Raw genomic sequence first — 26,355 nt, 5'->3', positions numbered from 1 at the left:
TACACAAAACCAGGGGTGCATAAAGAAGGTCGAACACAGGGTAGCTTGACTTGGAGGTAATACATTTCAGGTGATAATCCACCCAAAATCTCTTTGGGCATAAAACACTCCAGTGGAAAGTAAAAGAAAAGGTGACCATAATGTCAACTCTACAGCTTTTCTAGCTCTGCTAATACATGTCTCTTTTATCATATACCTTGTATGCACAGTGTGAAAACACAGGGATGTGCCCCCTTCTTCATACCTTATATTGTTAGATTCACACATGGTGCATAGAGCTTTTACACAGGCATACAGCAAGTTAGTTTAGTTTTGGCTTTTCAGCTGTGTTGACAAATGCAGTTGCCGCCATTTACAGGGAGTTCTGCACGCAAGAAACAGCTCACATTGATGAGATGGAAACTAAGTGTTAATGACTTTATTTTGTAAGCAAGGTATGGTGACCCCACACATGGTATAAAACATTACTCAGGAAACACCTGAAAATATTACTCAGGGGGACAAGACACAGGAAATAAACAGCAGATGGTAGAGGAGGGCAGTGGGATATACTGTATTTTCATATGAATAATAATACATTTTGTTACAGTAGGTCCTATTATTCCATTCTCACTCAGATTCCAATCTCACCTTGAGGCAAAAATGCTTTTGCACATATGATTGTAACTGATAGAGTATCATATAGAGCGAAATAGGGCTTAAAGTTTAAACACATATGTATTTATCTCCCAAGCCTTCTCTGACAATAATGCGAATACTAACACAACCAAATGGCTATATTACTACAGTAATAAAGCCATTTATTCTAATGTTGACTTATCTTGTTTTGTTCAATTCTGAGAGATAGGAATACCCATGGATCAGTGAATAGCGACACCAGTTGTTGAGGCAGAACAACAACATGTGCCACGCAATTTACTGCAAACAGTGTTTTATCATATCCCCTTTCCATCTATTCACAGGGGAACATTTACCTAATAGCAATTCGAGTTTAGTCTTTCCATCATAAGGTTCAACAAAACCAATTAAATAAATGCTTCTAATGCTTCAGCGCCCCAGCCCAACTGAAGTTGCATTTCAGTGTCATAAAGCTGTAAATAAACTAAACATTCACCCATAACTCTGAGGGGGAAAGCCTTAAGATGTGACTCTGACTAAGATGTGGTATACGTGACGGGTTTCGCAAGGGTTGGGTAATAGTATGGAGCAGTGTTTGGTCTCTCCTCAGCCAGTCTAATCCTGGGGCAGGGTGACAGACTGTCAAATGATGCATAATAACATGTAAGGTAAGAGAGTGCAAGCACCAAGCATAACCTACTTTTCATCTTCAGCTGGCAGGAAAGTGCAGTACATACAAGGTTTTGTGGTAAAAACAACAAAAAAAAGAAAATAGATGGGAAAACATGAGAGAGTTTGGGGTTACAGAAAAAAAAAAGATTGAAGGTAGAGATAGAAGGAGAGAAAATGCAGAGAAGAAATGCAAAAAGGGGAAAAGAGATAAATATAGACCAGAAAAAAGTCTGAGAAGACAGTCAATGGTTCAACATAAAAGACAAGCAATCTCATTCAATAGATGCTGTTTTTTTCTGTCCTAAACTTTGTGTAGGCCTACATCAAGTAAGATCCCAAATAGTGACTGACCTTACACATAGTTTCAAAAAGGATACCATGACGAAAACCTAGAACACTAAGTCATATGTAATGTACAGCCTTAATGTATCATGTTTCAAATGTAAATGGATTTTTACTGCGTGTGTACAATCATTTGATTCCATTCATCACCTGACGATTATAATTTATAGATTTTTCTAAAGCTATTTCTGCTGTGTGGTACAGCAGCAATAGCATAATTAATATGCTTCTTTGTAATGCTTCTCTCATTTCTTACTTTTGTTTGTTTCTTTGCCTCTTTCTTTCCGCCTGCTCCTAAAACAACATCTTCAATGTTTTCACGTTGAGCTTCTACAGGTGTTAAACAGGGGTTAGGGTTAGGGTTAGAGCATGTAAATGAGACAAGGCTAGCTGCTTCCAGTTTTTCCAGTGTCCCAGATCTATCTCTGTACTGAAATCATAGAGGTGAAATCTATATTGATCTTATTAAATGATTCTGATTAAGAGACCAAAAAAGCATATTTGGTTCTAAGTCGAAGTAATGTATTTGTGCTGCTCATTTCACTAAGAAATACAGTTTTGACGTTTGCACTTCTTAGTATAGCCCTCTGAAATAGAGCCTCCAAATTAAAAAATGGAGTACATTTCCATTATGAAACAAAAAAAACTTTACAATCATTAATGCTAAGAGATCCGTTCCATGTACATCACTCAATGTAATCGACATGCCCCAATATCTTAAACCAAGCAAATAATAAAAGATAATAAAAAAAACACCTTGTCTTCCCTTATTGTGGAATGGCTATTCTTATGTTGACATCCACAGCAGAAACTAGAGCTTTAAGAAGGCAAAAAGGAACACAATATAGCTCCACACACTGCAGATCTCAACAAAGGAAGATGCAAAGAAGAAAAGAACGTGAAGGGAAACTGAGAACATCCCTTACACATCTCAATTGTTATTCCACACAGGATGTCAGGTTGCAATTATCAGTGGGAGTTGGGAAAAGGCAGAGTAGAAAGAGTAGCAAATGCTAGGTTGACAAAGGCTGAGAGGTTTTCAAGGTAATTGGCAAAGGCTGAAGTCATCCTCCGAGAAGCTCACAAACGTGGCTGATAGTGCCAGTTTCCTAAATGAGTTTCACAGTGTTAAACTCATTTTTTGAGACTTTTGCTGTCTTTGAACGTAATTATCAATTATTTTGTTGTTTGCTTTAAAGGCCCAAACTAGCCAGAATCTGTGAAAAGTATCTCTGGCAGGTGCCCACCATAAATACTGGCACAGTTTGATAAGGAGATAAAATGATGCCACAATCAAAGCCTATAAAATTCAAAGCTTCCTCGTATGACTAATATATATGACGACAACCTTATGTTTCAATACACTGCAGCATCTCACTGTGACTTTTTCTTTTGTAGATCACTCATTCATAAATGTTCTTCACATTCACTATATTCCATTTTGTAACACTAAAATTATATTTAACAATGGATTTTTTTATTTTCACTTCTTCCCCTCTTCTGGAAGTTCACAGCAGAGTCGACTTCTGAGCAGTGTGATTGGCAAATGGGGATTCAGTGTATTGTTCAGGGATAATTCAGCAGAGCATATTTGCTGACACTGAATTGTGAAGCCTTTCAATGCACAATGTCAAAATCTTAATACACTTCAAAATTCCTTGAAGAAGAGAGTAAATTTATCTTAGCATAATGCTAGGTCAAACGTAATGTACTGTGCAGCTAACTGAAATGTACTCCAACAGAATGATAATGGTAAAAGAACAGCCATTTGTTAGCAAGTGTCAGCTCCTAACTTATCTTTATATAATAATGGTTTGGAAAAAGATGTATTGTAGCTTTATGATTATGGTTGTAACAGTTAGACAGATCTTACCTGCAGGCTGATGAAAGAGTTAAGTTTTTCTCCTCAATTCTAGGCCAAGCTTTAAGCCTGTAATTCAATGTGAATGTTGATTTTGACAGTGTATCAGAGCCAGAGGCAACATTATGTTTGCCCCACAAAGGGTGAGGTTATTAGTTTGACCCCACTTTGGGGCATCAACCAGTGAGACAGGGTACATGTCACATCAGTGTATTTCAAACATGCCTTCCAGGACTTTCCAATATTTGATGACAACTGTTTTGTCTAAGAGGGAAGTTCAACAAAGTCTTGAGTATACCACTGTATTGCCTCTGGTGGCCCTATTCCAGGGTTCAAAGGCTGTTTGGTTGTGACTATTACGCTGTTTGACAAAGCTCTGCCCACACTGGCCCAGGAGGGGCATTAGTCATAACCCACTCTCTGATTGATTAACCTAATGAAGAGCGCCAGACTCCGACAAAACAGCTTTTAAAAGGCCAATTTGTGTGTGAGTGGTAAATAACAGTGGATTAGTTCAGTCAATTTTAAAACCACTAACAGCCAATTAGAAATAGGAGAAAAGTTAGCCTAAATTTACAAATGAGTGGGTGCATGTGAGTGCATTTACACTTGATCATGTGACTAACAACATTAAAGCTTGGCGCACACAATATCCTCATGCTATCCCATTACTGTAAGAAATTTGAAAGAACTGAAAGACGTCTCTGCTTAATGGATGGAGTTCTCCTGTGTTGCCCAATTTTTGTAACATTTTCAAAACAATCAAAAACAAAACAATCCAAAAGTCACACTAACAACAATTGTGTGGAAGTGTGAGTAAACACAGGACAGACACAGTATGTGCAGACTGTCCCAAAGTCTAAACTTTTTTAAAGCATAGCAGCAGAGCTGGTATATAATGCCCACCAGGACATGAGTGTATGTGTGAGCTATATTATTTTATGGCTTGTTTATTGATCTCTTGTACCGATGAGTACTTCCCCTCTACAATAAGCCATGACTATGATGAACAGATTCTGGGTTAGTCAATAACATATACACTAACCTTTATATCATGAGCGTGTTACTGTGACCTGAGTACGTGCCTGCCTCCAACGAAACCAAATTTCCTTCGGGATAGTAATAAAGTTGGTGTTTTAGTTGAAGTATGCAACTCTGCTTTTTGGCTTTTGGTCTCAGTATTGTACCATAGCCTCTAAATATAAAAAAGTAATGTATGCACATGTATCCTTACATATGGCTGTGTAATCATTTCCATCCATCCATCCATTCACCTGGTAGACCTCCTGGAGTACACTAAATATTTCAAGGGCGAGCCTTTACTATGTCTTTATCTTGTGAAGTAAGCTAAACTGGGTAGTGCTGAATCTTTTATACGCAAAAACAGTAGGACATCTGAGCAAAGAGACCTCAATACATTTGATCCTTACAGGACACCATCTCCTAAACTGCACTGTATATATACACTGTATAATACTAGAGAGGGGGTTAAGTAAAGAAGGAAACATTTTTTGAAAAAAAGCATAGCATGTGGACGGTGAAATGTACTTTGAATAGCAACAGACACAATGAGAGAGAAACCACAAATCCATGTTTAAGCACTTTAACACAACAACAGGTAAAGGAACTGAAAGTTTAAGCTACCTGGACAGTCATTTCTTGATTAAAATGTGAGAAACACTTAATCTTTCATCAAATCACTAGCTGAGCTACACCCACAACTTTGCTTTATTACAAGACCTGATCTCTTACGTGCAGCCCAGTATTTGGGAGCTCAATCATTTCAAATTCGCTTATTGAAGAGAACACAACTGATATTTCCTCAAGAACAGCATTGTCTTCCTCGTATTTCTTTTTAAACTCAAAATATGGGGGGGAAATGGGTAATCAGAAGAAAAAGAACCTAAAAATGATATGGACCATGCAACCATAAGTAATTATGTTCAATCACAAAAAAAACATAATAACTGTAATTGCAATCAAACATACTGGTGCTAACTGAACCGTCAATTAGTGACCAACAGTGTCTTCTGGTGAATTGTATTGCTGGTTAAAAAACATGCCATGTACTACCCTTTGTGATGGAAATCATAATCGTAATCATTTCAAATCTTCTGTTATTTAGTTGGCTTTTTCCTTTGTTATACAGTTCAAAGAGAGACAGAAAAAGACAGAAAAAGGTTTTAGACCTTTGTCACTCACCACACCAAGACACAGTAGAGCTATTAGATGCTTTAGCCATGCAGTGTCATTATATATAAAGGAGAAAATCTAAAATGAATTTATTTATATGCTTAGAAACTAGAGGTAATTTCTCATTCATGTCATCAAGAGTCAACGCCCATATACAATACTGCAGCTAAACAGAAAACTACAACTAAACATACTATCCGATATGATGAATGAAGTGCTTTATAGCAGCATTAGTCCAATGTTGATTTGTAATAACAACTTGTAACATAACAACTTGTAGGCATTTCGTTGAAAATGTTGTTGAAAAATGACAGCTTGGGCAATGACGTCACATAGATTAAGTTTACACAGTAGTGCAGTATGTGCATTAGCCCAGCACACCAACAAGACACCTAAAAAAACAACTGTTGTATTGTTTTAATTGATTATTGATTATTTGAATCACTTTATTGAAAAGCAGTCCCACTAACTGACCAAAAGTCACTGCCACAAGGCAATGAAATGCCTGATATATGATATTACTTTACTTTATATTCCTACTGTAAGTGCATCATCACGTTGACGGTAGAATTAGCATATAGTACACAATCTTTTCAACATATACAACATCCAGGATGTTCATTGGTATGTGGTTCAGCACCATGACTTCAAAGGAAATACAAAGCTTTACTTTTGGAAAGGATGTTCATGTCTGTAATTGTCTCCCCTTGGCCCTTGGCGGACTACATGAATTATTAAGTTGAGTGGTATTGTCCTTTGTGTTGCTACATGTTGGATAGTAAACATGTGTTGCTATAGAATGCAGCAAAATGTCCTCTGAATGATAAATATACCACACAAATATCACATTAAAAATCAAAAAGTAAAACTTTCATAAATAATTAATGAAGAAAAGTAAAAGAAGGGCCAATTGGAGCAGAGAAAGGAAAAGACACATGAATTAGTAAAATAGTGTAACCAGCAGGAAATCAAGCTAAAAGCACAGTATTCCTGAAATAGGGAGTGCACGCCCCATTGAGCTCGCTGCCGCCAGTTGGAATACATTTTCACAATAAAGCCTACAACTATCCGCCAACAAAACATGTGCACAGACACATGCTTGTTGAAGCTCAGAGGAAACATAAACAAGATTGGAATAACTGGACACATGTTAATTAGAACTGCACTTTGAATAAAGACAAAAGCCGTCCCAACTGCCAACAGGGACATATTCAGTCAACAGTAAGACTCTATTCTCCAGATGTCTTCAGCGTGTTTGAGGAATTACAGTATATGAATATTTTGAGCAGTCTTGTTTATTTGGAAATGAGGTGAAATAGGGAGGGAGGGGGGAATAGAGAAAGCTAGAAAGATCCACAGAAACAAGAAGCACCCACACAAAACATACAGAATCGTTTTCCATACTAAATGTACCACTTTCACACACACATTTAGGAGTGAGACAATTCCCAGTGGTCAGGACATCTTGATTAATGATTGAACTGGTATCCTGCTGGTTTAATTATGTCAAGTTTGAATGTGACCTGCCTCATGTAGGCTAAACCTAAGGGGAGATATCAAGGTTTTGCATATAATCAACGTGATTAGGGAAAAGAAATAACAACTTTCAGTATAATCAACATTTTTACATAACATTAACAGATTTAGTTCTCTGTGGGCAATGCTCCACTAATATATGCCTGAAACTCATATTCAAATGCACGTTGTTTGAATGTTTATATCATTCGAGCCGTCAACATTCCCTCGTCGGTAACACTATGCCTGTCTCATCGCAAGCATAACTTGCTCCCCTGGGTTTTCACTATTTGACATCTCGTTGCTCCCCTTTCTGTTTTTTTTTTTGCCTTGATATGTTTGCTCAAAAAGTGAAACAGTGATAGCAGACAAAATGACGCCCCAATTCACAGCAGTTTAAATGGGAGAGCAATGATTTGTTTTTTCTGTTTCCTCTTCCTGGCTCAGACATATCTGCCATGGCAGGTCTAGAAAAAGAACTAAGAAAGTGAAACCATCCGCTGTCTGTATCTAGGCTTGGTTACAATGACACCTTCTGACACACTATATCATTGTTCTGTTGTTGTTTTCTTTTTGTTTTTTCTCTTTCTTTTTTTTAGGCACACTTAAGTACCAACTGAAGGTCACCTATATGCTAAGTGATGAGAAGCGCATCTGGCCTGAAAAGACAATCACCAAAACTATGTACTCAACTATGTACTAATACAATCCTCAGCAGTGTTGCTCATGATACTGAAGGTATGATATACAGTAGCTCGTATTCAAAACTGTGTAGGTTAAATTATGTGTGTGCCCAAATGTTTATTAATGTAGCAGATGCACATAGACAGAGCCATAAATCATACAGTACAGTAGCATAATAAGGCCAACAAGGCTCCTCGCCTGCCCAGGTAATGGTAGTTGGAGCAGTGCCCAGTCCCTCTGGCAGTAGACTGTGAATGTGGACCCACAGTAAGCTGCAGGGGAGCATTGGGTGGGGGTGGGCTTGGTTGGGAAACAGGGTTTGGCACAACCAGACTAGTCTCCAATGTTTCGCTGTGTTGGTTGATGGCGTGTGAATATTGGGAATTTTACTTTGAACCTTTGATCTCAAGAACACTTCCTGGGTTTTTCGATATACATATTTACTCAGAAAGACGTTTTTGTTTTATCAAATTAAGCATTACATTTTCAGTGGCCTTAAACAACACTCCCTACAAAATGACAAACTGCTCTTCCCCTCGAGTTCCCCTGGAGTTAAAGCCATTAAGGCCAGTGAGCAAACTGCATGTCAAATGAAGCTTTTAGTGCAAGTTCAAGCAGCCAGACAATTATCATTCTAATTTCCTAATCACACCAGGTCTCTGCCTCTCAGTTATTATCCCCTGAACTCACTGGTTTATGTTCATGAGGCTGTCTGTCAACTGGTGATCATCCTGGCTGAAGGGTATTTAACTACCTCACCTGTTGCATCTCTCCATCCACCAATGGCTTCCTAGGGGGATCTCTGAAATGACTTTACCCCCATACACACATTAATCAGCAGGTCAGTGTCAAAGGTCTTTAACATGTTGAAATGCATTTTAAATACAGCAATGCTAACAATTTCTATAACTGTTTTTTTTATGTATTTAAGGTTGTCAAATGAGAAGTGAAAATGTATTTTAGAATTTTTTAACAGATTAAAAGGATTTGATGTTTAAAACAAACAAATTCTTATGACTTACAGAACAAATTCTGTAGCTTAGTCATGGAAATGTCTCTTCATTGCATGCAACATGTTAAAGGAAATCATCTGATAGAACAGTGATAGCCTTGAAATAATATCAATACTGCTGACACAAACTAAATAATAACCTAAGGATCATCGTATAACGTCAAGATAGCTAGAACATAACACTGTTGACAGACTGCAGGTAACTGTCACAAGGTTACTGAGTTCACTAAGCAGCATGCAGGTTTTAGTGTGCTTTATTTAATGATTAGCCCGTCTAATGCCAATCAGCAGTATTGTTATGATCCTGCAGGTGGAAGCTGCAAAACAAGCCGGAGCAGGTCCTGCAGATGGTCATTTGACAGCAGTGCCCAGTTGAGGACACATACTGGGGGTCATCAGCAAAGGCACACCTGCCGTCTTCCCCACTAATCTCATTTGATGTGTTCGGGAGATAGGTGGAATCAATTTTTCTGGAAGTCGGTCTGTTCCGCTATACCTGGGAGTCCAGTTAATAAGGAGATAATGACGTCTTGGCAAGTCACAGAAAACAACAACACCTTTCTCAGAACATCACAAAAATAGGATCATCAATCCAAACGGATGTCTGGCTAAGTGAGAAACATTACATAAATACATGATTAATTATGCATTAATATTAATGAAGTGTTTCTGCAAAGTTAAGAGCTAATTAAATACCCCATAAACCTTTGATTTCTTCAGCCGAAGTTCATCTTTTCAATAGCTTATTCAGTATGTAAAGGAGCACTTTCCATTTGTTGATCATTTACTAACACTTGAAATTCACTGCAGTTCATTCCTATAAAAACAATTGTAATTAAATATTATTTTCATTACGTTTAGATATACTGTATATTATTTTAATTAATTTAATCATTTACTTGGATCTCTCATTAGTATGTACTGTAGCTTATACTATAAATATATTTCAGACTTTTCAAGGTACTGGATTATTTAGATCTCACTGTTTTTTCCTATGTAGCCAGTGCTGTAGAGTTTTTATTTTGTATAAAGTACCAAGTTGTTGGTATACTTAAACTCCACGTTGGAGATCTACCAAACCAGGTAATTAATAGAAGCCGCACAGAAGAGTCAAGGTATAACAGCTATTCACTGAGACATTGGTACCAATCTCCAGGTTTTATGCCCCTCAGAGAGACTCATTGTTGGTGTGGCAGTGATTATGTTTGCCTTCTAACAACAGCAAACAAAACAAAAGAGCAATGAAGCGCAAGGACAACAACTGCACATCAATCAACCTTCTGAGATTCTGTAGCAGCGCTTGAGGAAAAGAGGCGATTAACTGACCTCTAGCCCAGGTTTAGTGAGTCTATGTTACCCAAAAGATCTTGTTACAGACAGAAATCCCCTCCTCGCTCTAAGAACCAATCTCTAAATACCTGTGACCGTGGCCTTCACAGTTTAGCCGGGGCCAAGATGTCAGTAAGTGAAAGTACTGATAGTGCCATACCTGCCAGCCACCTACTGCCTTCACAGCAAGAGCAGTGGGGAAAAGAATAAAAATAATAATGCTATATAGCATTTTCTGTCTCATCATCAGGTGTGACAGACTTTTTTTATCCACTGGCTCAAACCCACCTGAAAAAAACACCTGAGTGCTCTTCACACATTAACTATTAAGAACACATCTAAAGTTGCCTGTTTCCAGAGCTAGCTTTTCATATATGAAGATCTTTATATTACACACATGCAGTCATCCAGCTACTTGCATGACATTACCCCCTCAGCCAGGGGGCTTCTCTGTGCTGGTATTAACTCCGGGCTGTGACTGTCTACACCATAATGAGGGGAGCGTCGGGGGGATTGCATGATCTTGGAGTGTGTAGGGGAAGTAGGGTATAATGTCCCCTGCCTCCAGTTGAGCACAGCACACGAAATAGGCAGATGTTGAAGCCTGAGTTTCTGCTCTTCTCTGGTGCCCATATAGAGGCCCCATAGAAAATGGTGGATGACATGGCATTTTATTCCTGGCTGTGGCCTTAAGACCCAGTGGAGCTGTTGCGACTGTGAAAAAGTAATAGCAAAGGTATAGGAACATTTTTCAAGGACTACAAACTAGCTACCTACACACTTACACAGTAATAGCAACATGCCGCATCATCCCTGAGGTAAAAAAAAATATGCCACAGAGGTTTCATGGGGGTGCTGAGTAATTATTGCCATCATGGCTCACCTGCTAATCCCCATTCATTAACCACTGTTTACTGCAAGTACAATGAAAAAGTAAAGGTAATTAGAAATTACAGGGATATAAAGATGCAATTAACATTTAAATGTATGCTTCTTTGTCCTTCCCTTTGCTCCATGGGGTTAGCTGAAGAGAAAGGGGTTAGAGAGAAAAAGAGGACTTTACTAATTACTCAGCGGGACCTTGAGTAGACCCTCTCATACACTCTGTAGCAGTGTGTCAGACTGATGCCCCCGTGTCTTAATGAAGATTAAGACTACTCACAATACTGCAAGGTGTCTGAACGTCCACAGTGACCAGGGTAAATAAGGTTACACACAGTAAGCCTCTGTCAGAGGTGTTGCCATGACTCCCTATATCTCATGTACGTCAGACGTTAAGACACACAGTAACAAGGGATTTTACATTCAGTGTAGCTGTATATACATATACATATATAAATGATGGACAGTTAAGGGTCAAAGATTGATGTGTGTGCATGTCTTACTCTTTGAGGGCCTGTAGGTGAGATGCTTTTCAGATTACTAGCAACAGAGGTCTCTAGAGGTCAGGAGCCGGTCGCACCAGGTCGGGAATAACATAATTTTCAGGGGTTAAGCTACATTATGTAAAGTGGGAAGACTTTAAAATAGATTGTTTTTGACTGTGCTACAGATGTTTCCTAGCAACCAATATATATATATATCAATGAAGTCTTTACTAGCTAAGACATAACTTGTGTTTTACTGGTGCAACTGGCTATTGTAAATCACTAGTTTGAAAGAAGCTGGTAGTTACTAAGAGCTTAAGAAGGACTTTACACACAAAATGAGTGATGGAGTTACAAATAGCTGGTGAAACCCAATACAGATTCGTATTTAACGATTCCATATTAAGAATGATATGTAATAAATACTGCAGTCTGAGACAAACAAGCCCCAAATCTGTACTACAAAATGATTGCCCTCATGGCTCACCTGCTACTCCCCATTCATTAACCACTGTTTACTGCAAGTACAGTGAAAAGGTAATTAGAAATTACAGGGATATAAAGATGCACTTAACATTTAAATGTATGCTTCTGTGTCCTTTGCTCCAAGGAGTTTGCTGAGAAGAAAGAGGTTAGAGAGAATTCATATATGGAATATGAATTCTCTTTACTATGTTATAGTAATGATCTTGGATAGTTCATTCAACATTTGTGAATATGTATACTGAAACTGTAATACTGGAATGGCCTTTTTTATAGAATATTTTAAGTAATACATCAAATTATATTTATTGTGATGTTTTGGGGTTTTCCCATTTGTTTTTGCTTCTGAAAGAAATGAACATACACAGTTCTTCACACACTGAAGTGAAACTGAGTGACACAGAAACAAACAGAGGTGAGGAGAGAGAGAAGGAGCAAGAGAGAGAGAGAGATCTACAACACAGTCATGCAGGCTAAAGGTTTTTTTACTAGCACGCCCTGGGGCGGACTGGCAATCTGTAGTACTAGAACTTTTCCTTGTGGGTTGCTTCACCTGTGGGCTGGCAGTGAGAGAAGGAACACCAATGAGAACAGCTAAAAGCATATCCGGTGCTGTTTGCAGACAGTCTTGTATCACTTCTTGTGAGACTCTTGCTCTGTGGCTGCAGGACCTTTTTCCATCACATTCTGCTACTGGTGCATGGGCCAAGTGTTTCTCCTTTTCTGCTAATGATGTGAAATAAACATAATCATAATAAAAATGTGTTATTTGTTTAATATTCTGTGTGTAATAGACCATCACAAAGCACTGCATGTATGTGTCATACATATTTTTTTTATGTACGTATCTATATATGGAACATAAATCCAAATTCTTCATCTGACCGCCCAGCAATACAAATACAGGCCTCAGACTGTCAGCAGAATAACAAACCAGTTGCTCAGCCATACAAAAGCATCGGGAGGCCTCGTCCAGTTTCCTTTGGAGCAGACATACATATACATATCCCCCATAATTGAAAAGCATGCAGGCACATGGGGACTTGTCTCCATTTGAATATGAATACAGTTCTCATTTCATTTTCTGCTTTTTCAAATTCTGTCAAGCAAAACGATAACCCCAAACCTCACTGACTGCCACCCCTTCAATAGAAATCATTCTGCTAGACACTACCTCTGTCCCTCCCAATGACCCAGCCCCCTTTGCTCTTTCCCTTTTGTCCAAATCAGCTGTTCTCAAAGTCACCACTTCACACAATGTCTGCTGGGACTTCAAAATAGCATTCCCTCTATAAAAATAAATGTTCAGGACGTGTTTCTACTGTATGTGTGGAAGAAAAGGAAAAGGAGAATTTCATATTTTTCCAACCTGGATTTTATTGTAGAGTTTGTCAGTGTACGGTAGCTGTAGGTCAGTGTAACGTTGCACTCACCCGTGTAGAGGGCACAATTACTAAAAAACTCTATAACACAGTCCAATTAGGCGAAAAAAGTCCAATCATTCAGTGTCATTGTCCCAATAATCCATTACAGCTGTCTTTTGTGCTGCAGAGCCTCCCTTAGAGTTAAACCTGCAGGCTGACCTGAATGTCTGACTTTGTTGTGTTCATAGTGGGATGTGCGATGTGACCTATAGCCAGTGCAATTGAGAGGTCGTACACAATGAGAAGTCATGCAGAGTCCAAAAAGGAACAACAGGAAGGGTTTTTTGTTGTTGTTGTTGTTGTTGTTGTTGTATTTCCTTTGCACCTTTGGACTCTGAGGTAAAACTGTTCCAGCAGAGTGTTTGTGGTAATGAGTACAATGTTATGCTATTAGTCAAAACATTAACAATATTGTATGGGGCATGCTGCGTTAAATTTGTTTCGAGTATTGTTTAAACTTTAGGTTTGGTTGCTCTTTGCTAAAGTAAACTGAAATGTCTCAAATGATGTAAAAACAACTATACTTTCTCAGAAGACCCAGTTGTTATACCAGAGGTGTGAGGTTTGTCACTATCACTATTGGTATCATTTTGTCAGCGATTTGGACTTGACGTCTGACTTTTCTGTCTTAACTTGGGATTTCAGAGGCAAAACTTAATAATTACATAACAATGACTTGTTATACATTTTCCCACCTCTGTAAGTAAATATACTTAAATATGAATGTCAACTGTCAGAAGATTTTATTATATGTGTTACTATCATGTGTCATGTAATCCCACTTGTGGTATGATGCGTAAATAAAAAAGTCAGTCATTCATATACTGGAAGTATGTGTTCCTTCCCCCTAGACAAGCGCCTTTAATACTTACTGCTCCTTCAAAGTACAGTTGAAGCTGTGACTGACAGATCAGACTGGTGACAACAGATGTGTTTAAGTGTGTAATTGTTTTATCCCTCTGCTGCTCTTTCTCAATTGCATCTCAGGAGTTAAATAGGGATTTGTTACATACTGTGCAGCATTTCCCACAGGAATTTGTGAGACTGTGGTGAGACTTTACATTTTAAAGTTAAATGCAACAATCTGGTGCACTTTGAGAGCAAATATAAGAGGCTAGATCTATGAAGACCTTTGTGCTCTTGTAAACAATTTTGTGCTCTTGTAAACTATTTAATCATAAACACATTGATTGTATAGATATGAATATTATAGCACTGAAAAACTCCACCTGTTGTGTGGGCCTCAGGTTGTGTATAATTTGGACTGAGATCAGACAATAGTCTTGCTAAAAAAGCTTTTTCTTCAGCTATTTAAGCAACCAGTGAGGCCCAGAGCTCAGAGGGCTGCGCCTGTACTCATACAACCTGGAGTTACAGGTTAACAGGAGTTAACTGACATTCTATATCGCATAGGCTTCGCCCTCTAAAGTTATCATTAGTGGGAGAAGAGCGAAGCAGGATATAAGGGTTCCATGCCCAGCCACTGCGCCAATCCGTGATAGCACATAGAACTCCATATGCGCCCCAGTGTCACCACACAGTAGAATACCTGACATTCTCCGCGAGGGGATGAAGGCTGGGGACAAAATAAAGCCTTCTGCTTTGAGACAGCGGATACGAAGGTTACGCACTGTAACAATCCAGCTAGGAGCTGAGGAGGGAAAAAAGGCAGCTCTCCATGCGCCGACAGGCAGGGAGGGAGAGCGCATTAACGAATCACCTGATATCAATCGCTCTGACAAAACACTTAGTACAGAAGTTCTGATGTTCGTAAGTTCTTACATCACCTCATCTAGGCTTATGTTCTCTACAGTTACGAAGAAAACGTGTAAAAATATAAGTATTGTTGAAAATGTGCGTTGTTGAAAAGTTAAGCGGCGCCTGATGACATAAAAGAACGTAGGCCAGACAGCCGCGGCCCAATTTCTGTTAATTGATCTTTTATACTGTGATATTGAACTAGTATTCTAAAACAAATGCAATTTAATTTGGTTTTAGGGTGGCTTTCAAAGGTATCCCATGGAGTTTCTGACCTCTAGTAATGCTATGGAGCAGTTTTGTGTTTTTGTTTGTTTTTTTTTATTTTTGTTTGTCACAGTCCTGCCAGTCGTTTCACACTATCCCACTGATCGAAAGGTAGCTGTAAGCAATGCACTGGCACCAAGCAGTGCAGCAATGCAACGGCAAAGGCAGGGAAGAAGAAGTAAATATTGATGTAAACAATGCAAGAGTTAAAATATTTAAAACATCAAGTTTGCCAATATTTTATGAGGGGGGAAATGCATAACAATGTAAACATAACTTTTGTTAGTTTATAAAAAATGCCTTCCGGGTGCCTTTCACATCTGCCCAGGGACGAAGGATGAAAATTAGCCCTCTACCTCATTTTTAAATGTTTGTTTTTATGGATGTTTACAGGATTCTTAATGTTAATTTTAGAAGAGCTGTCAGCTTCCTTCACAAACTAAATCAACTTTGATAGAACGGTGAATAACGTTGAAATAGCAGACAGTGAGGCAGCAGCACAGCATGAAACATGGGCATGTCATTTGTACTACCAGACTGAACCAGGACACCCCACTGAACCAGCATTTAATAGAATTAAGAGTTTGATGCAAAGGCAGCATCAAAGAACAAGACTAGCAGTACATTTGCAAACAATATTTTCTACATCACTCACTTCCTTATTTGCAAAGCATGAAACGTTTTAGATCAGTGAAACTATACACAGTTTTCACACAGGCAGATTACATCATGGTCTTTAACTCAAGGTTTGCAGTCATTTGTTTGATGTTCAATCGTTTGTTTGGGTTTCACATGATTTGCTAAATGAGAAGGGATGTATCAGCAGAGCATCCACTAGTGAATATGCAACTGGGTATTTACCTCTGTGTGGAGAGGCAATGGGGATGGGGAACAGGCAGCAGTGGTCTTGGCAAGGAAGGAAGGAAGGAAGGATCATTTTCAAAAGTTTCTCATTGAACTGCCGCAGCTTTTGCAAGATACAGAAGAAGCTCACAACCTTCAGCCAACACGTATTTGCTATTGGATGCCATTGAGACTGAAAGTGAGAGTACAACTGCACACAATGGTGATGAACACACAGCGGATGCTTTAGAAGGCACCATTAAAAGATTTAAAAGACCGGAAAAGGGATAAAGGCAAAAGATGTGGAACTAACAAGATGAAGACATAATGCCGGAAAAGCAAGAGTATGAAAGAGAGCAGTCAATTTTATTGCTGAAGTCTTGACAATGAAAGCAACGCTGATGAGAGGAGATTTGACTCGATGCCAAGTTATCATTCAAGTGTTTTCTTTCGCGAGTTGCTAAGAAAACACCTCATGAATCCACATTGTTAAACCTTGAGATTATCAAAACATGAGTTTAATGAGAACTTAAACTTAGACATCTTGGTAATGAGAACACCTCTTGTCCTTCAGGGAAGTTAATGTTTTTTGTTGTGCTTCTATCTGATGAAGCTGCTTCAAACATTGCATTAAAAATGTTCATACATTCATATAACTAGGACCAACTTGCAGTCATTTTTTCTGAAGAACTGAAAAACAAAAAGAACTAAAGGAGAACTGCCTTCGGTTAGGATCTGGGAGAGCCGGGCTCTGGATCATCACTGTATGCGGATGTACTTACTGCCACAGAACACTCCATTATCTCAAAATGACAGCTAAATTGGCCTGTCAACAAAGCTACACTCATCTAAGCAACTTCACTGGTGCATTAGTGCTTCTTCCAAACATAGATCCGGGATAAGGGGCATTTCTTCCATTCTGGAAGCCACAGGGGGAAATTAGAGAGTTTCTGAGTGCTACACTATTCAAACATGCAGGCTTGGCTATTGGTTGGTTTCCCTTGCCTATCGAAATCCTAGCCGAGTTGCTCAAGTATTTTTATGACTGCCCAAAGTTGAGGTGAAAAGAAAGAAACAATCAAATCAAGCCCAGTGCATCAGAGGGACAAAGTCCTGCTGAAGAACAGTAGCACACAATTGATCTTGTGTAATTTAAAGTCAGAACTTCCTTTGGCTGCTTCAACTTCAGCTCCAATGAAGAGAACTTTAAAGAACTGTATAATATATATCTATATATCCATCCATCTATCTGTTTGTTTAACAATCCAGTCAACAATTGACCTTAAGTCCTTTTACATATCATGCTGAAAATTGTAATAGTTTTGTCTTGATCAGGCACCCCAAAATCTTTGTAGCTCTTAGGTGAGTATGAATAGCTTTCCTGTGCATCTTTTGACTTATCTACAGAACCTAAGAAGGTAACTTAAGTCAGCCAGTGTTACTGCCTTAAACTCCTGTGAATTAAATTTTCTTGAATATGTGTCTGGTAAATCCCTACGGCAATGCCACAATCTCCATTCCAGGCTGTGGAGGACTCATCCATCCCCTGAGAGACTGTACACCCCCTCTAGGCCTTAGGTTTATCAGTCTATTAAAAAGACACTGTCCCATGTGAATTAACACTTGCTGGATACTTACCACTAAGTATAATTAAAAAGGTTTCTACATGTATGCTATAAAGTTTTACAGTCCAGTGCTGAATGCAGTACATATACTGCAGATATGTCAATTACAGAGGAACTGGCAGCTAAAGTCTGTAGAGGATTTTGACGGCATATTCGTCCTCTAAAATGTTCATACAGGGAATGTCTGTAGTATCTTGTCGGGAGAAAGGAAACTTTTTGCATTTCTATACAGTCAGACTAAAGAGGTAGGCAGCTTAGCTTAGCAACATGGAGAATAAAAATCAGACAAGCAACTCATTTATAATCTTTTGGTTAGGTTTTGTCTCAAATCCACCAGGAGTTTCCTGCCAGATACATCCCTTTGCAGAAAAGCTAGCCTCCATAACAGGACTTGTGTGTGTGTATGTGTGTGCATGCCCATATTATTGTTCAGAGTAGTGTAAGAATATGTGTGGGAGGAAATAGTGCATTTCAGAAAGTCATCAAAACCTTTTGCAAAGTACTGAAGCTTTGTGTGGCTTGCAAGGACAGTAAGATTGGCCTTAAACAGAGATACTGTCTCCTAGCCTTCCTTCTGTATTTGTGCATGTGCCTGTATAATATAAGACACATTAGACCAGAGGAGCGTTCATTCTAAACCTTAGCCTTTGCTCCTATGGGCAAAACGAAACAGTTTACAGGTTACAATACAAACTGCCCAGTGTGTGTGTGTGTGTGTGTCTGTGTGCTCTATATGTACTGTATGTGTGAGAGCCAGCATGCCCCCGCATCCATGAGATTGAACAGAGCTGAGTGGGCAAGATGGCAGGTGGGGCTCCTACAGAGAAGACCTTGACTGGAAGGCAAGATACCTTAAAAAAGTAATTTGCTGCACCCACTCAGAAATCAACTCCCAAGAGTTTTATGCTGAGAGAGGTCTGAAGATGCAGTGAGGTAATTCACTTTGGTTGTTGTTGCCATTTAATTTAGGGTGGCTGTCCATATGTGGAGAGAGTGGTTAGAATATACTCTAACCACTCTGTTAATCATTTCTTTCCTTCTAACTGAGCCAAGAAAAACAGTGTGAATTTTGTTTATAACACGCAATACTAACAGAGATAAATTGAAAGCCAACCTTGAAAGTCTGGGAATATTTGAGGATGTATTGTTATGATAAACCATCTGATGTATTATGATAAATGTCCTAAAGTACTTTCACTATGTTGTGTGCATCATTGAGACATGTAAATTCAAACTGCCAAAGTGTCTTGGCAGAACATCAGTCGGTCTAATCTAACAAGACTGAATCTATAACTGGAGATAAACAAGAAGAGCTGAGATTCCTGAAAGCTGCAAGCTGAGCTTTATGGAAGTGGAAGTGGTGAGGCTGATCACAGTGGACACAAGGCTATAAGCTCTGACTGTAACTAGTATGGATCTCTGAATCCTGTTTACCAATGACCCCTCCCACTCTCCTCCTGCTTCCTCCACAGCTTGCCTTATTGCCATTACGACAAGACAGGCAGCGGCTAATTACTGTACAGCAACAAACAAACCAATACTTCTCTATCTCCCTGGTCATGTCCCATTACTTCAGCTTAGTTCCCCTATTCATATCTCTCTTGACAGGTGCATCTGTCCATGGAGAATGAGGCTGTGTTTTAATCGGCAGGCAGAGGATGTCGTAATTTAGAGGTGCACCTCCGGGCTAACACGTGGCTCAGCCAAGGTGAAAATGACGGTGGGAGTGGAGTTTTATTGAACACAACGGGGTTCTTGTCAATAGCACTGCCACTTGGCATCGTGTTCGATGCTGTTATTAATGCTTGGGGTCTGTGCGCATTTGTACATGATTGTGCAACTGTGCATGTTTATGTCTGACCTTGCCCAGCAAGTATCAGTGGGTACGATGATCAGGATATACTCTTTCCTCACTGCCAGTTCCTCACAGGCAGCTAAAGAATGTGTTAAACACCCACATGTTCAAGCGTCGAATCAATGTGAGTCAAGGAGAGAGAAAACTCGGGGACGGAGAGACAATGCAGAGGGAGAAAGCGGCGGACTGTCTGAGCACGCATATGTGTGCAAGAGAGGACGAGGAAAACAGGAGAGAAATAAGAGAGAGCCTGAAATGAGACAGCAAGGATAGGAGTGCACAGATTGATATAGCAATTACCAAGAAAGCTATCCCTCAGTTAGGAATACATCTACATACATTAGAGCCGGGTTGCTCTCCAGCCACTGTTTCTCTGAGGTTGGCTCAGCAGTGTCTCATACACAAACGGAGCACGCCAAAAGGTCATCACTGGGCAGTCAATGTACACACACTAACAATGAAGACCCCATCTATCGTGCATGTTACTCATACTACCAGAGAAAGAAATCCATCTTATTGGCAAGGGAGGAATGAAAACAAAGAAAACCAGGAGTCTATCTTCACATACAGGTATACTGCACAAAAAAAAGAATGACAGACAGACAGAAAAGAGAAAGATCAGCTTCTCCTTACTGTTCTGATGTTTATTGGAATTCCCATATTAGCTGTAATTCATGGACCGTCTCAGTGCGTCATCCCATAAACATGAACGTGGTCAGTTACTTGTCACTGCACAGATGGACGCATGCAGCATTCTGAAAGCGACTTACACTTGGAAGCAATGCTTGCCACAGTGAGATTCAAAGGACTGGCTGTCATGCACACTTTCCCTGAGCTAGCAAGTAAATCCGGTTATAGTTAGCCTATAATGTATGCAGAGTGAGGGCCGGCATATGCTTGTGCAGTGTGACTACAGGCCCTGCAATATATAGAGGAGAGTTTTGCATGAAAATACAATGCCGCTACCAAATCAGAGTATGCATGTAAGCACGCTAGCATTTCAAACACCTCTGTTGGTTCAAGACACATCAGACAATGAGAACAAAGAGAGGAAGCGAGAGTGAGAGAGAGAGAGAGAGAGAGAGAGAGGAAAGAGGACGGCAAAAGAAGGTAGAGAGGTGAGGAGGAGTGAGAAAGAAGCTGTGTAAATAACCCCCTAAAAAGAAGAAAGAGGTAGAGGACAAGCAGATGGAAATAAAAAAAACATGCTAAAATGATCCAGTGCGACTTGGATGTGTGCCGCAGGCTCAAAGCTATGCTCTGCCAGTGTATGCATGTCTGCACTGTGTGTGAATGAAATGTGTTTTTATGTGTGCCTGTGCTCGTGTGTACGTGTATACACTACATACACATCAAATGAGCACCATTCACTGTGTTTTTATGTCAGATAGCTGTAGGTATACAAGAGTTGTGATGACACAACAGGACTGGGATAGGGAATGGTCTATAGCACAGGTCTGCTAACTGTGTCGTCCTCTCTTTGTGGGCATGAGGAAGAGAGGAAAGCATTACTATCCAACAGGATGTGGGCTGAGGAGTCAGATTGGTAAGGCTGTATCTGGTGCTCTTATACTGAATTATCTTTTTCAAAGCTCAATTCAAGGATCTACATGCATCAAAACATCTCTGCATCAGGTGATAGCTTCCACCTCACTAATGGTACAAAACCATGCCAGGTGATGCAGGCTCTTGCCCTGAGCAGAGACTGAGCCAGACTGAAAATCTTTGTTTCTAAGCACTTGAAGGGAAAAAGGATAAAAATGGAAAAGATAGAGGGAGGGTGGGGAATAAAGAGAGGGAAAAGACGGACAAGTGATGAAAGTAATTAAACACTGCCATCTGCTGGTCAGTGTATGAACATACTGTATGCTTTGAGTCTGAGGCTAATGTATTTGAACAGCTGCACCTTTGACCACCTGTTTGCATTGATCCAACTAAAGCATATGTGACACACAAAGGACGCAGCGCTGGGCCAAACTTGACATAATTATAAGAAAAAAACAAAATTCAAACAATGCAATAGTATATCCCTGCTCAGAAAGAGGCCAATTTAATTTGCTGGTTGAGAGAGAAGAGGGAAGACAGAGGACGAGGTAATCATTTTGATGCAATCACAATTATGTTAAAAGACGCCATCCCCATCTTCTCTCTACTCTTCTTGGCTCATCTAATCGAAGGCAGCAGCAGAGGAATAAAAGGAAAACCTTCTATAATTCATACTTGAACTAGCAGGGCTTTCCTAGCTCAGTTACATTACCTGAGTCATAGTGTATCTTGCCTTTCTTCATACTCAAAAAGGTATCTGTAAGAAGTACTTACTTTGCTGCTGTTCACAAGCTGATGCCTTTATGTGTGACACTTCAAATATGGGTGAGAGAGTGGGAAAGACCAACAGAGTCATACTTTTAAAAGGCTGTATTAGGTGCTCCTTCTTTTGACTGTAAAATAGATAAGGAGGCTTAAAGCAGGAGAATGACAGGGAGACAAAGAGAGATCTTTTTGCATATTAAAATGTGGAGTGCAGTTACTAGGTGGGAGGGAGCGAGTTGCAGTGCATTCTGTTCCTGCCTGCATGTAAATGTTCACAGATAGTGACCAGTCCTCCTCAGAAGCAGGTCTTTGTATGTATACATGCAGGTATGATAATAAAAAAAATAATTGCACATCTCAATATTTGCTTCAATGAATTCATAGTTCCACTGCTCGGGCATATTTGTATGTTCTTTAAATCGAATAGAATTCCCACACTGTGCAAGTGTGCTGTGACCTAAAAATCTTCGCCTGTGTGTGCTACAGTGTGTCTTTACCCACATACCCGTAGGGCCTTGACTCCATCTGTCCTCCCACTGAGCTCAGATCCCCAAATAAAGATGACATGACAGGGTTTTTCCTGCATAGCGAATTCAAAGGTGGCCATCCTCAAATTCAGTGCCGCCTTTACCAAAAAAACATGAGCGTGTCCGCAATACTAAAAGCTGTTTCAGGAGTGTTGTGTTAAATCCCTCACTGCCGAGTGTTATTGCAACAACCAAATCAGTCCAGGGCGGGGCTAGGTGAAAAGACAATGGATTTGGATGACACGCTAACTAATTAGCACTGGCCATTATAGGCATAATTTACTTTAACGATATAAAAAAAGGTACATTTGTGTAAAAAGAGAGAACGGTTGCTATTTTGCTAGTCAACTAAGTGCTCAAGTAAGAAGAAAGCCAAATCCCAACATCGCCATCATTAACTGGCTTATTCTTTGTAATATTTATTGTTTATAGCTCTTTCATCACAGCACCACTTTGCTATTGGAATGAAAAAAGGTGTTTGTCATAGTTAATGGTTCCTATAGAGACAGTATGCAGTCGAGGTCTTGCACATCTATTTAGGACTAATCACAAAATTTGAACAAGAAACTTAATGTTCAGTGGAAAGGGTCGTCTGTCTCATTTTGAGCCAGGAAAAAACCCTGAATCACCTTTGTATCACTTTAAATCATTGACATTTCCACAGCAAGCTAATTGTTGATAATTATCATCGTTAGTTTTGATCGTTGATATGAAGGTTCAATATGACTATTAAAGTTACTTAAAATTATCTGAAATATGAACTAAATTTTTACGAAGTAAAACTTCCCAATGTGTGCGCACTTCTGAAAAGAAACCCTTCCAATATATTTGATGGGGACCTCTTAAAGGTAAAAGGTGGGGGGGGGGGTCATGTCGCCTCTTTGTTATATGCCAAACGACACTGAAATTGAGTGAGTCTGAACTGATGCTGACCTCCCTACTCTCGCTTAATAGATGTTGTACCTCGGTGTCCCAAGTTGACTCATTTCAAACTAATTCTGGGTGTCAGTAAAAAAAAAAGGTATAGATGAGGTCATCCCCTCTTTCTTGTCTTATTCATAAGCTGCCCTTTCACTCCAGCTATAGACCCGCATCTGTGCTCTGCATTTAAAAATCTTGTCTAACCTTTTGTGTCACAGACTGTACATGTTCAGGAGCAGTTGAGACAATGCGCTCAACATCCTTGCCATTTTAATTTCAGAGGCATATGAGCCACAATCACTTCAAAAACATACAGAGTCCTCAGGATGTGTTTCCCTAATTAAAGATGGAAAAGAATCCACATAGCTTGCAATCTATACCCTCACAGCTTTGTCTGTGTTGTTGTGCTGCTTTTACAAATGATAGCACTTTCTGGGCAATGAGATAGAGGAGATGAAAGGTTTTCTTCAGTCTACCCAAAAAGGAATACTTATTTATAGTGTGATCAGGATTATTCATTCCTGAGCAACTGTGAGGCTGATATAAATCTTTGTGACTGTTTAGACGCACATCTGCATTTTTGTCTGACTAAATGCCCTGTAATGTCTGAGTGAAAGAGGCTGTAAGAAATGCTGACGACAGAGTGGCGAATGAGGGAGTCAAAACCAATAGTCAGTGCAAAATGATGACATCTGTTTGGCAGAGGGAACAACTTATCCAAATCCACTCACTCATATCCATTAACAAAATGAGCACCATTTTACTACAAAAAAAAAAAAAAAAAACTTCTCCAGTATTAAAAGCTTTTTTTCTGGATAGGCTGTATCTATCTGAGTCTGTGTCTGTGCTGTAGTCAGGTCTGCCATCCATGCATCCAACCACAGCAGAAGAGTCAAAGAATGAGTAACAGATCAAAGCTGACTTAGGACAGGGAGCAGCACCCCAAAACAGATAAACGCAATCATCCAACTCCACAGCATCCAGAGAGACTCCATTACTGAAAACAAAGCAAGTGCGCATGTGAGTGCTCTTGGGTTTGTGTGGATGGAAGGGGGGAAAAAAGAGAGAAAGAGAATTTGAGATTATCTGGAAAACAGTGTACAGCTGCCCTCATTGTATCATTGAATTACAATGACATATACGGCCCAAATTATAGGCATTATTGTGTGTATGTGTGCATGTATCTTATATAAAAGTACATGCACACAAAGCACGTAGCCCAAGCACAGTCGTGCACACGCACAAAATCGTGCCATGCCTCATAGCTTAGTATATCAGGTCATTACTATTCTGAGAGGATCTGACCATAGTCTGTCTCTGTGGTATGTTAGGAATTAAACATGCACCAGCTTCAGGCAAGCACAGAGGGCTAAGCAAAGGGCAATTTGTCTCATTTAACTGCTGCCTGTCTGCCTGTCTGCAGAATTGAATCAAATTATGCAGGTCTTTTGCTTTTCTAAAGAGCTGTACTGTTTTACATAAAAACAGGGACAATGTGATTACTATAGGCCACGGCCTCGTACAGAATAACAGGAAAGCAGGTTCAGAAGAAACTAGAATTTAGCTCCTCTCAAAGCGTCTAGGCCCTCAGCACTAGATAGCTTTTAGTTATTCATCTAATATGTCACAGTCTATGTTTCACCCTACTGGTCTGACATTTCTCCTCACAGCAGCAGCAAAGTCTAAATAGAAGCTACTTGCAATTTCCAAGCATTACCACAAGGGGTCACCCACATACTGTAAACTGTCAATCAGAGCATTCACTGCAGCTGATCTCATTTAAAGATTACTGTAGGTACCTTAACAACTTCTATTACTTGAGAGGTTGCACATTTTGTTTTAATTCATACAACTTGTCATTGTTTCCCATTAGAGTTCTGTCATCCAAACTTGGGCTACTTAAAAAGTTCTGTAATTAAATAATAAAACACAACATTATATCTTAAGAGTTGAGATTTATTCATTTAATTTAATTGATCTCAAAAATCTAAATTGGTATTGAATCCAAAAATGTCTGTAACATTAAATAAAGAACTAAATAACTTAAATGCAGAATATTCTTAAGTATCTTCCTCTAATTCTGCATCACTATGGAGCTGGCGATGAAGACTCAGTGGCAGTTGAGTAACATTTGGAGATATAAAAAGAGTAAAACTGCTAAATATATTCAAGGCTGTCACAGAACTGGATGAGATACAGCTGTTCAAGGAAGCAGATTGTGTGACATTTGTCAATCTTTAACAATAACAAGCAATATAAAAGTAAATTTCAACACATTAACAGTAGAAATGATAATAATAATCAATAATCGCAAACCATTGTAACAACAAAAGGTAAGACTGCTTCTGCTGCCAAGGATAGACAAGTGGGGATAGTGCACAATACTAAATGTGCTGTCAAACTAAATATCAATAAGGTGCAGTGGGTATGCTCTGATGATAAAATATAGCATTGTCACTTTGGGCCTGTAAAAAGATTAGATTAAAGTTAGTGCCATATTCTTCAGGGCTACAATGATTGATAAAGCCTGCAAATCTCTGCTGGCAATTCTATGAAAAACTCTTCACTGCAGTTAATGTGAAGCAGTAAATTACATGACGTGATAATAAAGTGAATAAGTTATTTGTTAAAAGTCATATTCTCTAGCCAGAGTGGGAAAATGTTCGATGCTGTAATGTTGGGGTCTTGAAGGAAAATGTGCAGCATTCATTTAAAGATCTAAATCTAAATGCAAATACAATCTGGGTCT

At 39.3% G+C, this 26,355-nt stretch overlaps 1 protein-coding gene across 4 annotated transcripts in view; it reads right to left on the bottom strand.

Annotated features, from left to right (window-relative positions):
• Positions 1 to 26,355, bottom strand: part of ctnna2 (catenin (cadherin-associated protein), alpha 2) — a 258,619-nt gene that overhangs the window by 199,160 nt on the left and 33,104 nt on the right. The window lies entirely within an intron of this gene.

Source organism: Enoplosus armatus, chromosome 2 (genome assembly GCF_043641665.1).
Source record: "Enoplosus armatus isolate fEnoArm2 chromosome 2, fEnoArm2.hap1, whole genome shotgun sequence".
Lineage (NCBI taxonomy): Eukaryota > Metazoa > Chordata > Actinopteri > Centrarchiformes > Enoplosidae > Enoplosus > Enoplosus armatus.
This window is presented reverse-complemented; position numbering and strand designations above follow the sequence as displayed.